Source organism: Callithrix jacchus, chromosome 13 (genome assembly GCF_049354715.1).
Source record: "Callithrix jacchus isolate 240 chromosome 13, calJac240_pri, whole genome shotgun sequence".
In the NCBI taxonomy this organism is placed as follows: Eukaryota; Metazoa; Chordata; class Mammalia; order Primates; family Cebidae; genus Callithrix; species Callithrix jacchus.
In genome coordinates this window covers 100,869,441-100,886,525 of record NC_133514.1, presented here as the reverse complement: position 1 = coordinate 100,886,525, position 17,085 = coordinate 100,869,441, and positions in this window count along the sequence as shown.

Genomic DNA, 17,085 nt, shown 5'->3' with positions numbered 1-17,085 from the left:
CCTCAGCCTCCCAAGTAGCTGGGATTACAGGCGTGTGCCACCACATCTGCCTAATTTTTGTATTTTTAGTAGAGACGAGGTTTCACCATGTTGGCCAGGCTGGTCTCCAACTCCTGATCTCAAGTGATCCACCTGCCTCAGCCTCCCAAAGTATTGGGATTATAGGCCTCTGCACCCAGCCTAATTTTTTTTTTTAAGACAGAATCTTGCTCTGTTGACCAGGCTGGAGTGAAGTGGCAAAATCTGGGCTCACTGCAGCCTCCGCCTCTGGATTCAAGTAATTCTCATGCCTCAGCCTCCCAAGTAGCTGGGATTACAGGCATGGGCCACCGTGCCCAGCTAATTTTTGTATTTTTTGTAGATACAGGGTTTTGCCATGTTGGCCAGGCTGGTGTTGAACTCCTGACCTCAAGTGATCCACCTGCTTCAGTCTCCCAAAGTCCTGGAATTAGAGGCATGAGCCACTACACCCAGCCGACAAAGTTATATTATTTAAAGCCATGCCTCGAGCATAGCAGATGCATTAGCAAATCTGGAAAGTATACCAAAGGTCAAGTTCAGGAGGTGACAGCTGTGAAAAGTACTCCTAATTCTCCAGCCACCCAAGGAGAGCAAGCTTATTCTGATCACGTGGATTCACAGAATCTATATGTGCCCTGACAAGATTTGCCAGCAGATGCTTACAAAAGTAGCCATCGTGATCAAACTAGACAATCCAGTTACTATCCACATGTCATAGGTACACATCATCAGCAAAAACGGAGAAAACCAGAGAACAGCCCATGGCTATCATACCAAAAATGGTATAACACCATACTTAGCAACAGAATACAGGAAACTGAATGGCAAGACACATTTACAAGTAGATGCACTGACCAAAGCAAATTAATTGTCTATATAAAATATTCGTTCTATACATGAGTATATACTGGCATAATTTTAAACGAAAAAATTATTTTATGTCCAACTACAAATTTTTAAAAACATTTTATTTTGAAATAATGATAGAGTCACCAGAAGATTCAAAGAAAGTGTACAGGGAAGTGCAGTGTACCCTATACCTAGCCTCCTTCAGTGGTAACATCTTCAATAATTATAGAACAAAGTCAAAATCAGGAAATTGACATTGAAATGCTCCACAGAGCTCATTCAGATTTCATTGGTTTTATAAGCACACGTGTGTGCGTGTGTGTGTGTGTGTCTGTGTGTGTACTTCTATACAATCTTTTTAGGAGTGTAGCTTCCTGTAAAACACAATTGAGATATACAACTGTGCCATCACTGCAAGGCTGCCTCATGCTGTAACTGCCCAGTGGGTTCACCCTGCCCACTGCCTAGACAGAACTGATTTATCAAGACGGGGAATTTTGAGAGAGAAAGAGTCATTCATGCAGAGCTGGCTGTGTGGGAGACCAGAGTTTCATTATTACTGAAATCAGTCTCCCTGAGCATTTGGAGATCAGAGTTGTTTTTTTTTTTTTTTTTTTTTTGAGATGGAGTCTCGTTCTGTCGCCCAGGCTGGAGGCTGGAGTGCAGTGGCGCAATCTTGGCTCATTGCAGCCTCAGCCTCCTGAGTAGCTGGGATTGTAGGTGTCCACCAGCATGCCTGGCTAATCGTTGTATTTTTTTTGTTAGTAGAGACTGGATTTCGATGTGTTAGCCAGGCTGGTCTCAAACCCCTGACCTCAGGTGATTCACCTGCCTCAGACTCCCACAAGTGCTAGGATTACAGGTACAAGCCACTGCACCAGCAGAGTGTTTAGCTTTTTAAGAAATGATATTTTTCAGAGTGACTGTACTACTTTACATTACCATCAGTGTAGGGAAATCGATAATTTTCTATCTTTCATAGTTCTTAGTTGGGATAGGCCACTGTAAGAAAAAACAAATAGAAAGAGACAAATAAACAGAAGATTATTAACATGTATACCTCAGGTAGTATACAGGGGAGATACCCAGATAAATTGGTATATTTCGAAGAGGTAGCTTTGAACTCAGACTTAAATACCATGTCTGCTGAAACAAAAGAAGGGTGTAGAGAAAGTTGGTTATGCTCAAGAAAAACTGGCAAGTAAGAGTAAGATTTGCTGTGGAGACTTAAATCAGTACCTTCTCCATCAATAAAGGATAACCGCCTCCAGTCACTTAGAGTCATCTTCTCTTCCTGGGACAACATGGATGATAAGGTAACTTCCACTCTGTTTTCAGAGCTTCTCCTGTGGTTGCAGTTTCCCAAAATAAACAGCTCAAAATAAGAGAGGGAGAGTTATTATAAGGAATTGGTTCATGTGATTATGGAGGCCGAGAAGTCCCACCATCTACCATCTGGAAGCTGGCAGCTGGGGAAAGCCAGGAGTGTCATTCAGTCTGAGTCCAGAGGCCTGAGGACCAGGGAAGCTGATGATGTAAACTGCAGTCTGAGGGAAGGAGAGACTGATGTTCTAGCGCAAGTCATTTGGCAGAAAAGAAGGGCCAAATTCAGGGCTGGGCAAGGTGGCTCATACCTGTAATCCCAGCACTTTGGGAGGCCGAGACAGGTGGATCACTTGAGCTCAGGAGTTCGAGACCAGCCTGGCCAATATGGTGAAACCCTGTCTCTACTGAAAATACAAAAATTAGCCGGGCATGGTGGTGTGGGCTTGTGATCCTGGCTACTTGGGAGGCTGAGGCAGAAAAATCACTTGAACTTGGGAGGCAGAGGTTGCAGTGAGCCAGGATCGTGCCACTGCACTCCAGCCTGGGCAACAGAATGAGACTTTGTCTAAAAAAAAAAAAAGAAGAAGAAGAAGGGGCAAATATTTCCCTTCCTCTGCCTTTCATTCTATTAAAGCCCTCAACAAATTCAGTGATGCTCATTCCCATTGAGGAAGGCAATCCACTTTACTGAGTCCACCAATACAAATGCTCATCTCATCTGGGAACCCCCAAAGACACAATCAGAAATGACATTTTGCCAAACATCTGGGAACCCCATGGCCCAATCAAGTTGACACATAAAATTAACCATCACATAATGGTTAGATATGAAATGGGAAATAGGGTAGGGAGTACTTAGAGGTGGGAGGCGACATTGTCATCACAAACAGGGTGGTCAGGGAACCTGCCCCAAGACAGTAACGTGTAAATCGGAAGGAGAGACTGGGGGTTCGAGAGGGGAAGTACCTCCCCCATGAGCCTCACCCTCATCCACTAACTTCTAACTCTGTGTTCTCTCCTTGATCATAACTGGCTGTTTTATTTTCATAGTCATGAGATGTTAGAGATGGAAGTGACCATTGGGGATGGCCATAAGTTTCACTGAAGATCCCAAGTCTATTAAACAAAAAACTGAATTTTTGTGGTAAATCAGATTAACTAGTGATGACTTTCTGGGGCATGGCATAGAGCAAGATCCAGAGATTAGGTCTGGGCTCATAGCAAAGAGTGATGTTTGCCTTAAGTTCAGCAGGAGGAGTGGTGACTTTAGACAGTCGGCGGCCCATTCCTCTTCTAGAGTGACCCTCCCATTACATGATGAGAACACAGGCAGCTGGAGCATAACAGACAAGAAGTGGCTGGATTTTTAAAATGATCTTTAACATGAACACTTTCATGCCTGCACTGTATCCATGATTGAGTAAAGGGAAGTAAAAAAAAATGGAGGTGGCTCACGCCTGTAATCCCAACACTTTGGGAGGCTGAAGTGAGTGGATCACCTGATGTCAGGAGTTCAAGACCAGCCTGACCAACACAGTGAAACCCCATCTCTACTAAAAATAAAAAAATTAGCTGGGTGTGGTGACCAGTGCCTATAATCCCAGCTACTTGAGAGGCTGAGGCAGGGGAATTGCTTGAACCCAGGAGGCGGAGGTTGTAGTGAGCCGAGATCACACCATTGTACTCCAGTCTGGGTGACAGAGTGAGAATTTGTCTCAAAAAAAAAAAAAAAAGAAAGACATGGAGGACTCTTGATTACAATGAAAAGAGTCCTTGCCTCCCAAACTTGCAATTTTTCTAAGGCAAACATTTTATTCCAGGGCTTGGCCAGGCTTCCAGGTGGTTTTTCTCTTCTTCTTTGTGGATTCGGCCCAGGGAGGAAAGGTACAATCACAACCCCACACCCACAAAAATGCTCCTTGGACTTAGATAAAAGAACACCAGACATCTTTTTTTTTTTTTTTTTTTTTTTTTTTTTGAGATGGAGTTTTGCTGTGTCTCCAGGCTGGAATGCAGTGGCGTGATCTCAGCTCACTGCAACCTCCGCCTCCCAGGTTCAAGCAATTCTCCTGCCTCAGCCTCCCGAATAGCTGGGACTATAGGCATGCACCACCATGCTCAGCTAATTTTTTATATATTTTTTATTTTTAGTAGAGATGGGGTTTCACCAAGCTGGCCAGAATGGTCTTGATCTCTTGACCTTGTGATCCACCCACCTCAGCCTCCCAAAGTGCTGGGATTACAGGTGTGAGCAACCGTGCCCAGCCAAGACATCATTTTTATCACTTAACCCAGTAAAAAAAACTGCCCACACAGATCACCAGGGCCACACAGTAGGAACAGAGGCCCACCTTCCTCTGTGCAGCCCAAGTTCCTGGAGGGAGCTGAATGAAGCTACTGTTTAATGCAACCACGTTTAAAGTTCCCAAGGGATCCACACTCTTTAAATGTTGCATAAATTGAGTCATTTTGTAAAATACAGTCCCCTGATTTATTTGCTTAGTAGCTTTCAATTTGTCTTCTAGGTTTCTCTAAAGAATATTTAGGCATAAATTGTTTTCAATCATTTTCTTGGTGTCTACATTACCCTCCATATAATAAATTAGGGATTCCTAAGCCACAGATGGTATGAATGAAGGTATAAACACTTGAAGCTCACTGCAACCTTAAACTCCTGGGCTCAAGGAATCCTCCTGCCTCTGCCTCCCAAGCAGCTGGGACTACAGGTGGGTGTCACCATGCCCAGCTAATTTTTTAAATTTTTTGTAGAGGTGGTGGTCTTGCTATGCAGCTCAGGCTGGTCTTGAACTCCTGGCCTCAAGTGATCCTCCCACCTTGACCTCCCAAAGTGCTGAGATTACAGGCATGAACCACCATCCCTGGCCCCCATCTCTTTTTAGTACATGAAAATTATGAAAGGGCAGAAGAAAGAACTGACCTTCTTGCCAACAGTTGCATCAGACAAGTAGAATGATTTGAAGATGAGCAAAAGGAACCTTGTTATTTTTAACTTAAATGTTTTTGAGAGCAAAAATGATGATGACAGTCTTCAGAAGATGGTCCTTCGAGGGTTAATGATTGAAAATCATCCTCACTTTCCTACCCGTTTCAACACACACACACACACACACACACACACACACACACACACACACAGTGTTGGGCTCAGTTATACCACATAGCAATAGCAACAGGCTTGAGGACAAGTGCAAGCACAGCTGCATCAGGCTACTGTCAAGAGAAGGGAAGCTAGACTGTGCTCTGAGATTTAAAAATGGTGGCTGGGCATGGTGGCTTATGCCTGTCATCCTAGTACTTTGGGAGGTGGAGGCAGGTGGATCATGAGGTCAAGAGATTGAGACCATCCTGGCCAACATGGTAGAACCACATCTCTACAAAAATACAAAAATTAGCTGGGAGTGGTGGCGCATGCCTATAGTCCCAGGTACTTGGGAGGCTGAGGCAGGAAAATCACTTGAACCTGGAAGGCTGAGTCTGCAGTGAGCCAAGATCGTGCCACTCCACTCCAGAGCCTGGCTACAGAGTGAGACTCCATCCCCCCCACCACAAAAAAAAGAAAAAGAAAGAAAAAAAAATGGCTTGGGTGAGTCATCAAACAACCTTGTCAAAAACCAGGATGTCTGATTTCACAGCCTCCATCGCTCCCTCCAATGCCACGTGGAACACAAACTCCAACATGATAAAGTCTCAAGCAGGTCATTCACCTTCTACTCTGTCCAAATGTGAAAGAGGAGACACTAGTATGGAAGAGCCTGCTCTAAACATAGGTTTACCTGTGTTGCAACATGATGAAACATTACAGACTTAGGGAATTCACTCTCAGGTGAGAATTCAGTAACCGGCCCTGGGGCTGTAAAATATACTGGCCATGAGTCCCTTAGGTAGAGTCGAAAGGATAAGATGACCAAAGTCTAACCTGAGCCAATGTCACTGACATGAGATGATTGTCAGCAGCCGCATCTGAATCTCACTCTGTCAATTCCCAAGAGAGGAAATGAAAGTAAAAGCATTTATCATTTGAATTTATTTCTCTGTATGCATTATTATTATTTATTGCATTTTCCCACATATTCAAAGTTGCTTTTGAGCCAAACTACAAAGTGAGTAAAACTTGATTTTTCTTCCTTAATTCCTTATTTTCTCACCTCATCTTTTTTTTCTTTTGATGGTTAAATTAGTTAGGATACTAGGATCACTGCTACTACAGAGACAGTGGCACCAAATAATACTGGTTTAAGTGAGATAAAGGTTTATTTCTCAGCCAGGTACAGTGGCTCATGCCTGTAATCCCAGCACTTTGGGAGGCCAAGGCAGGCGGATCATGAGGTCAGGAGTCTAGACCAGTCTGGCCAACATAGTGAAACCCCTTCTGTACTAAAAACACAAAATTTATTTGGGTGCAGGGGTGTGCACCTGTAATCCCAGCTTCTTGAGAGGCTGAGGCAGGAGAATCATGTAAACCTGGGAGGCAGAGGTTGCAATGAGCAGAGATCACATCTCAAGATGCCATCTCAAAAAAAATTTTTAAAAAGAACCATAATGTTACTGGGCTTGGGGTACCACCTAATCAAGATACAGCTGCAGTGACCAAAAATGTAGATCACGACACCCATGTCCTCTAGACAACCTTAAAGTCTTCCTAAGAATGATGGGTAGAAAGAAGCCCAAACTGCAAAGACTACAGTAAATATCTGACTCCTTAATGCCTAGATACATCCGCAAGCCTCAAGACCATCCAGGAAAACATGACCTCACCAAACAAACTAAATAAGGCACCAGGCATGAATCTTGGAGAGACAGAAATATGTGACCTTTCAGATGGAGAATTCAAAATAGCTGTTTTGAAGAAACTCAAATTCAAGATAATACAGAGAAGGAATTCAGAATCTTATCACATAAGTTTAACAAAGCAATTGAAATAATTAAAAAGGATTAAGCAGAAATGATATCTTAGGAAATAGTTGTGCTCTGAGATGAGAAAATCATGAAAACACTGAAGTGTCAGAAGAAAAGATACTATAGATCTGTGGATCTCAACCTTGGCTGCACATTGGAATTGATTGTAATTGAATTGAACTGCAGTTGTAAATCCTGATGCCTGGCCACACTGAACCAATCAAGTCAGTAATTTAAAAACTCCACAGGTGATTCCAGTGTGGCTGCAGACTTGCCCACCACTGGTCCAGAAACAGCCTTCTGCAAACTTTAACCTGCATAGAATCATTTGCTTTTTTTTTTATCTGAGACAGAGTCTTGCTCAGTCACTCAGGCTCTAGTGCAGTGGTGCCATCTTGGCTCACTGAAACCTCTGCCTCCAGGGTTTAAGTGATTCTCATGCCTCAGCCTCCTGAGTAGCTGGGATTATAGGTGTGCATCACTGCACCTGGTTAATATTTATATTTTTAGTAGAGACAGGGTTTCAACATGTTGGCTGTGCTGGTCTCAAACTCCCAACCTCAAATGATCTTCACATTTCAGCCTCCCAAAGTGCTGAAATTACTGTCATGAGCCACTGCACCTGGCCTGAGTCATTTGCATTTCCTTCCTTCCTTCCTTCCTTCCTTCCTTCCTTCCTTCCTTCCTTCCTTCCTTCCTTCCTTCCTTCTTTCCCTCCTTCCTTCCTTCTTTCCCTCCTTCCTTCCTTCCTTCCTTCTTTCCCTCCTTCCTTCCTTCTTTCCCTCCTTCCTTCCCTCCTTTCTTCTTTCTTTTTTGAGGCAGCGTCTGGCTCTGTCACCCAGGTTAAAGTGCAGTGGCTCCATCTCAGCAATCTCTGCTTCCTGGACTCAGGCCATCTTCCCACCTCAGCCTCCTAAGTAGCTGGGATTACAGGCACATGCCACCACACCTGGCTAATTTTTGTTTTGTTTTGTTTGTAGATATGGGGTTTCACGATGTTGCCCAGATGGGTCTTGAACTCCTGAGCTCAAGCAATCTGCTGGTCTCAACCTCCCAAAGTACCAGGATTGCAGGCATGAGCCCCCATGGCCTGCCAAGATGCTGCATGTCTAACAAGCTTCCAACTGCTGTTGCTGCTTGCCCAGGGACAATCTTTGAGGAACAAAGAAGGTAGGTGGCAGGCGAACATGCAATTGATGAACAAATAGCAGGATGGCAGACAAGACTTTGAGAAGCACTCAGTCACATTATTTTTTTTATTGTGGGAAGATATACACAAGATAAAATTTACCATTGTAACCATTTTTTGCTTAAGACAGAGTTTTGCTCTTGTTGCCCAGAGCAGACTGCAATGGTGCAGTCTCTGCTCACTGCAACCTCCGCCTCCCAGGTTCAAGCTCCTGCCTCAGCCTCCCAAGTATTTGGGATTACAGGCATCTGCCACTATGCCCAACTAATTTTTGTATTTTTAGTAGAGACAGGGTTTCACCGTATTGGCCAGATTGGCCTGTAACTCCTGACCCCAGGTGATCCATTCACCTTGGCCTCCCAAAGTGCTGGGATTACAGATGTGAGCCACTGTGCCGGGCCTCACCGTAACCATTTTTAAGTATACAGTTCAATGGCATTAAGTACAGCTGTGACTGTGCAACCATCACCACCATCCACCTCCAGAAATTTTTCATCTTCCCAAACAACTACTCTGTCTCCATTAAGCACAAAGTCCCCTCTACGCCATCCCTCTAGCCCAGCAGTCCCCAACCTTTTCAGCACCCAAGGACTGGTTTTGTGGAAGACAATTTTTCCATAGGGGCAGAAGCAGGGACGTTTTGGGGATGATTCAATCTTATTACATTTATTGTACACTTTATTTCTATTATTATTACACTGTAATATATAATAAAATAATTATGCAACTCACCATAATGGAGAATCAGTGGGAGCCCTGGCCTTGTTTTCCTGCAACTAGGTGGTCCCTTCTGGGGGTGATGGGAGACAGTGACAGATCATCAGGCATTAGATTCTCATAAGGAGTGAACCACCTAGATCCCTTGCATGTGTAGTTCACAATAGGGTTTGTGCTCCTGTGAGAATCTAATGCCGCTGCTGAACTGACAGGAGGTGGAGCCCGGGCAGTAATGTGAGTGATGGGAGGTAGCTGTAAATACAGATGAAGTGTCACTCATCACTCACTTGCCAGCCACTCACGTCCTCCTGTGTGGGGGTTGGGGGCCTCTGCTCTAGCCTCTGGCAACCACCATTCTATATTCCATCTCTATGAATTTGACTACTTTAGGGAACTCACGTAAGTGGACTAATACAATACTTGTCCTTTTGTGACTGGCTTGTTTTACTTAGCATCATGTTCACAAGGTTCATTCATGTGTCCGAATTTTCTACCTGTTTAAGGCTGAATAATGTTCCACTGTACATATAGATGCATTATTTTTGAGCAAATGTATCTCTGTAAGAAAAGCGATCCGCTGTTTTGATTATAAAAGAACATACCTAGCCTGCTTCAGAGCAAAGGGAATCTATTAAACAGCACCAAAGTTACTCCCTAAATAGGCTATCCTTTGTAATATCAAGATGATCTCCTTCTAGGGGTTCTGATCTGCCATCCTTTTCCCATTCAACATCAGCCGGGAAATTCCTGGTTATAAATGGCAGAACACGTTAGCAAGTAGTTAGCTGCTGCACTATGATGACGAAGCTCAAAACTAAGCTGCTGGAATAGGGCCAGAGGGATGAGGTCACCAGTGAGCCTGGCTTGCATGCTCTCAGGTGACCTCAAAGTGACAGAGAAGCTTTCGGTGGAAACGCCTCAGTGACAACTATGGAAAACAGCTCACCCTCTGGGGACAGCTCTGGTAACCAGTTTTTCCTGGTAGAGGTACTGCCGCCTCAGAAAAAGGGGGGGAAATCCCCCAAAGGAAATGAACAAGGAGTTCTTTGCTGAACTTAAATGAAAAGGTTGACACCCAAAAATGAAACAATGTAAGAGAATTCCAAAGGAAATACTCAGTCTGCATTTAGAAATGTGAGAACTTAATTCCAGCAAGCCAGTAAGAAGCAAACTGACCACCCGGGGGGACGCTCTTTTATGAGTCTCAAATATCGGGAAGCTTTCCCCAAGACCCAATCCTGATGTAATCTCACCTCGATCCCTGCAGTACGGGGTTGACTTTTTCCCTGGAGCATAAACTTTTTCCCTGTTGCTCTTTTTCTGTGCCTACTTGGTATTTGTGAACAAGGACTAATCTAGTTAGTGCTTGAATGGGAGGGGACTTTGTGTTCTGTGTTCCAGAAACAGACTGATAGGGCCTGAGATCTGAGAATTCAATGGGTCTGGGATGGAATGCTTCTTCTGTTACTCAGCATCTTTGGGCAAGTTATTTATTTATACTACCACAGTTTCGTTTATCTCATTGGTAAATGAAGCCGATGTTACCTTCCACATAGGATTATCATAAGGATGACATGAGATAGTGTGTATCAAAGTGTCTGGTCAGTACTCAAAAGAAGATGTTTATGCAGCCAACAAACATATGAAGAAAAGCTCTACATCACTGACCATTAGAGAAATGCAAATCAAAACCACAATGAGATATCATCTCACACCAGTCAGAATGGTGATTATCAACAGATCAAGAAACGGCAGATGCTGGTGAGGCTGTGGAGAGACAGGAACAGCTAGGAATGCTTTTACACTGTTGGTGGGGATGTAAATTAGTTCAACCATTGTGGAAGACAATGTAGCAACTTCTCAAAGACTTAGAACTAGAAATACCATTCGACCCAGCATTCCCATTACTAGGTATATACCAAAAGGAATATAAATAATTCTATTATACAGATATATGCATTCGTATGTTCATTGCAGCACTATTCACAATAGCAAAGACATGGAATCAACCCAAATGCCCATCAATGATAGACTGGATAAAGAAAATGTGGTACATATACACCATGGAATACTATGCAGCCATAAAAAAAACAAGATCGTGTCCTTTGCAGGGATATGATGAAGCTGGAAGCCATTATCCTCATCACACTAACACAGGAACAGAAAACCAAACACCACATGTTCTCTTATAAGTGGGAGTTGAAAAATGAGAACACATGGACACGGAGGGGAACATCACACACCAGGGCCTGTTGGAGAGTTGCAGAGGGATAGAAGGAGAGAGCTAATGCATGCTGGGCTTAACACCTAGGTGATGTGTTATTAGGTGCAGCCAACCACCATGGCACACGTTTACCTATGTAACAAACCTCCACATCCTGCACATGTGTGCTGGAACTTAAAATATAAATTTTTAAAAAATCAATAAAAGTATCTGGTTACAGTGCACACTATAAATGTTGGTATGCATGTCCTTTCTGAATTTCAAATCCAGGCATTGTTAAGTAGAGGGAAAACAATAATGAGCAAAAGTAGACAATGCCCACCCTCAGAGAGCTCCCAGTGTAGAGGGGAGACAGAGTGGGCGAGAAACAGAGCACTATGGGAATTATGAGAGCTATGACGAGACTATTTTGGTGAAGCTTTCTCCTGGAAGAGGCTGCTGACCTGCAGCCTGCAGGGTAAACTGACCTTAACCAGGTGAGCCGTGAAGTCCATTCCAGGCCAAGGCCTCAAGATGGCAAGTGACAGCACTTGAAAGAAGACAGGATAGCTGGAGCCAAAAGAGAGAAGTTGAGGCAGAGGTGGGGAGGAAAGTGTCAGACTGGGTGGAATGTTGATAGCCATGCCAGGCAGCTTTGTCTTTATTCTGAGACCATGGGAAGTTCTTGCGGGCAGGCAGTCACTGTTGAAGGCTAGCATTTCACTTTTGGAAAGCTCCTTGGTCCTATGGATGATGGCAGACCAGGATGGTCTGATGGAGGATATGGAGACGTGAAGATGGATTGGGAGCTTTGGGGGATATAAAACCATAGGTATCACATGGTATTTGCTCTAGATACATTTGTAGAACAAACTGACAAACAGGATTGATGACTGGCCCACACATCAGCCTGAAATGCAGGTAAAATGTTGTGTGTATAATTTGGCCATCACAAGGAATGAAGAAGTATGCACAAGTTGTTGAGCTCCAAAAATGTTCTGCTTCCTGGAAGACATCAGTGACAAAGGACTGTGTAGCTGATTTCAAATAGGCAAAAACTATTGAGACAAAGGAAATCAGTGGTTGCCAGGACTGGAAAAATTGAGGAGTGGCAGCCAAAGGGTATGGGGTTTCCTGTGGAAGGGATGAAAATGTTCTAAAATTGATTGTGGAGATCATTGAGCAACCCTATGAATACGCTAAAATCCATTGAGTTGCACATTTTAAATAGGTGAATTGTATGGTATATAAATTTTCTCTCTCTCTCTCTCTCTCTCTCTCTCTCTTTAGCTATGTCCTACAGTAAGGAGTAAATTATATCTCAATAAAGCTGTTACCAGAATAAGCTACATGGAGAGAAGAGTGTCAAAATAAGGCTTGTGGTCATATGTACTGCTGCTCCCAGCCTGAATAGTACAGTGGGCATGATCCCCAGGGTACTGAGGTGGGTATTTCCTAACCCAGCATCCTCCCTGGCCCTTAACCCCACCCCCTGATGTTGGCTCTGACTCCTTCCAGAGCAAATGAGATGGTTCTGTCTTCAGGAAAGGAAATGAGAGGGCAGTGTATTCTTTTACTATCATTATTTTTGGGGGGACAGAGTCTCACTCTGTCACCCAGGCTGGAGTGCAGTGGCATGATCTTGGCTCACTGCAACCTCCACCTCCCAGGTTCAAGTGATTCTCCTACCTCAGCCTCCCGAGTAGCTGGGATTACAGGCACGTGCCACCATGCCCAGCTAATTGTGTTTGTATTTTTTAGTAGAGATGGGGTTTCGCCATGTTGGCCAGGCTGGTCTTAAACTCCCCACCTCAGGTGATCTACCCACCTCAGCCTCCCAGAGTGCTGAGATTACAGGTGTGCACCACCACACTTGGCCCAGCATTGTATTCTTCTACCTCATGGCTCCCTACTTCACTTTATGGATCTGGGGCAAATAACTGTCATGTGACAGCAGCTACCACTGAACAGTGACTAAGGGGAGGATAGAAACTCCTACTCATCCTCCAGGTTTCTATTTAGATGTCACCTTCTCCAAGAAGCCTTCTGGGACTTTTAAAAATGAGTCAGGGCCCCTCCTCTGTCTTTTGACAGGTCTGCCCCTGGTGAACACTTGTCCTACAGGGGCTGATGGCTTGTTCCCTTGCTCTCAGCTCACTGAGCTCTCATCTCCTTCAGGGCCAGGCGGGGGCTTGCTCACCAGTTGTTCTCTCAGCACTGCGAGAGAGGCTGTGCAGACTTTATGGCCCCAGCAGCCAAAACAGACACGAGTCTGAGGGAGGTGCTAGGAGTTCGCTACTGCGGGGAGCAAAGGGAGCATGAGTGAGCACGTGCAGATGATCTCACACTTCCCTAGAGCAGGGATCATGCTTGCATTGCTCAAGCTCTGGGCGTCTCTCCTTCCAAAACAACTCCAGCTAGTGCATAGAGGTGACACTTCCTGACTGACCAACCTCTCATCTTCTACCCTGTCCGGAGGAACAGGAATCACCAATGCTTATACTAAAGTGCTTTTGTTTTATTTTTTCCTTTCAATACATTGTCTGAATTTTTGAGATTCAGGGTCAAAATGAATGTATCCTTGAGTAGGTCTCAATATACTATATAATATATGTTATATATTATTATATATATATATACACACATACACATATACACACATACATATACACATATGAGCTCAATATAACATATAATATATAACATATTGTATATATTATATTTGTTGGTTTCCCTCTACCTAATATATATATAAAATATAATATATATTATATGTTATATTGAGCTTATATGTAAGTATATGTTTAAATTGTATATAATTTTATCTAGGAAAAAGAATACATACTAGCCTAACCTACCTTCCTTTCTTCCTTCCTTCCTTCCTTCCTTCCTTCCTTCCTTCCTTCCTTCCTTCCTTCCTTCCCTCCCTCCCTCCCTCCCTCCCTCCTTCTCTCTCTCTCTCTCTCTCTCTCTCTCTCTCTCTCTTTCTTTCTCTTTCTCTCTCTCTTTTTTTTTTTTTGTTTAAGACAGAGTCTCATTCTGTCACCTAGGCTGGAGTGCAATGGCACGATCTCAGCTCACTGCAACTTCTGCCTCCTGGGCTCAAGCAATTCTCCAGTAGCTGGGACTACAGATATATTCTGGTTTTCCTAAAACTCCAATATTCCTAAAGCCCACCGCTTGCTACAAAGTGTCCGTTGGTATTCTCAATAGCTAAAAAGTATCTACATTCAATTGGAACAAGTCACACCTGCCTCTACTTTAAAAAAGGCAAAGCAGGCTGGGCTTGGTGGCTCACACCTGTAATCCCAGCACTTTGTGAGGCCAAGGCAGGGAAATCACCTGAGGTCAGGAGTTCAGGAGTTCGAGACCAACCTGGCTAATGTAGTGAAACCCCTTTCAATTAAAAATACAAAAAATTAGCCGGGCGTGGTGGCGCATGCCTGTAATCCCAGCTACTCAGGAGGCTGAGGCAGGAGAAGCACTTGAACCCGGGAGGCGGAGGTTGCGGTGAGCCATGATCACACCATTGCACTCCAGCTTGGGCAACAAGAGCAAAACTCCATCTCAAAAATAAAAAATAAATAAATAAGGCAAAGCAGGCTGTGCCGGGGCCACTGAAACGTTGAATATTGCTTCCCTCTGCCACTCACTCCCCCGACACGTCCCCATCCCTGCCCCAGCCTGGCCTCAGCCTCCTGCTGAGGATGGTGGGGTTTTAAGGTTGTTTGCTTCTCTCCTAGAGTTTACCCTGTTTTTACTCACTGTATTCTTTCTTTAAAAGATGGTAAGTTTAGTCTTATCATTTGTTTCAGCCAGGAATGTATTCGACTATGAGCAATGGTGAACTGAGAGCCAGTGGCTTAAACACATAAAGATTTTATTTTCTCACTAAAAGTAAGTCCAGAGGGGGGCAGTCTGGGCCGAGGGAGTGGCACCATGATGCCATCGGGAAGCCAAGCTGTTTTTGTTTCTGGTCCACCCTCCTCAATACATGGCTTCCATCTGCAAAGTCCCCTCAGTTCCAAGATGGCAACCACTTAGGAGACATCATGATCACATCTCTGACTAGAAGATAAGGAAAAGGGCGTGTTTCTGGACTTTCAGAGAGTTTTTGGAAATCTAAGTCTCATGTAACATTCTGTCTACACCTCAGGGTCAGAACCTTATCACATGGACACATGCAGCTGAGGGGAGACAGGGACACTTAGCTGGGCATGCTGCTGCTCCCAAATCATATCACAGGATCAGTGACTAGGGAGAAAGTGGAGAATGGATGGTGAAGCAGGAGAAGTCTCCACCCTCCACATGCAATCAACTTCCACTGCTGTGTGAGTGCAAATAACATTCCAAGTGGGTCTCCTTGCACCCAGGTTGACAGGGCTCCTGTGCCCTTTAACCTGGGTCAATCTTTTGCTTCTGGAACAATGGGCAGTGGACCCTTGTGACTTGAGGGAGTCTAAAGACTGCCTGCTGAAGGCCAGAAATAGTGGCTCACGCCTGTAATTCCAGCACTTTGGGAGGCCGAGGAGGGTGGATCACCTGAGGTCAGGAGTTTGTGACCAGCCCGACCAACATGGAGAAACCTGGTCTCTACTGAATATATGAAATTAACCAGGCATGGTGGTGGTGTATGTCTATAATCCCAGCTACTCAGGAGGCTGAGGCAGGAGATCACTTGAACCTGGGAGCCAGAGGTTGTGGTGAGCCGAGTTCGCGCAATTGCACTTCAGCCTGGGCAAGAAGAGAAAAACTCCATCTCAAACATACACACACGCACACACACACACACGCGCGCGCGCGCACACACACACACACACACACACACACCGGAAAAGACGGCCTGCTGCAAGAGCTCAAGACAATCTCTCTTCCTCAGACTGGACTGCAACTGCTGCCTAAAATTTCACCACCAAAGAGTTATGCCATTGAGTTGAAATACTAATTTCTATTTTAAATGAAGATACTCCGAGAAGGGTTAACACATAGAGCTGCACCCTGTCATTCCTCTTTCATCTAGCAGGAGCAGACACAGTGAGTCATGCGGAGAGGAGAGGCAGCAGTCCCATCGCAATCATGAACATCATTGCTTGAGGAGAGAGGGCCTGGGCTGAGGCTGGGCAGGACCCAAATCAGAGGGTGAGTTTTTCCATCACCTCAGTAGGGAAGGACAAGCCCATGAATAGAAGCGATTGTAAGGGGATGTAGAAAGCAGCCCCAGTAGACTTAGAATCAAAGAGTTTTGGTTTTGAAAGGGAGCTTGGCGACCCTCAGGTCAAACACACCCATTTTACAGATGAAACCAAGTCTGAAAAAGGCCAACTGACCTGACTGAGGCCCACAAAGGGCTAGTAGCAGGCACAGGTGTCAGAGCCTCTCCCCTGATCCCTAGTCCAGGAATTGCTATAAGTTGTTTTTCTTTCTTTCTTTCTTTCTTTCTTTCTTTCTTTCTTTCTTTCTTTCTTTCTTTCTTTCTTTCTCTTTCTTTCTCTTTCCTTCCTTCCTTCTCTCTCCTTCCTTCCTTCCTTCCTTCCTCTCTCTTTCTTTCTTTTTCCTTTTTTCAGAGATAGGGTCTTGCTCTGTTGCCCAGACTAGAGTGCAGTGGTGCCATCAAAGATCATTGAAGCCTTGACCTTTTAGGCTCAAGCAATCCTTCTGCTTCAGCCTCCCAAATAGCTGGAACTACTACAGGCACATGTCACCATGCCCAGCTAATTTTCTTTTTTTGTAGAGACAGGATCTTGCTATGTTGCCCAGGCTGCTCTTGAACTCCTAACCTCAAATAATCCTTCTGCCTCAGCTTCCCAAAGTGCCTGGACTATAGGCATGAGCCACTGTGCCCAGGCAAGTTTTTGTCATTTAT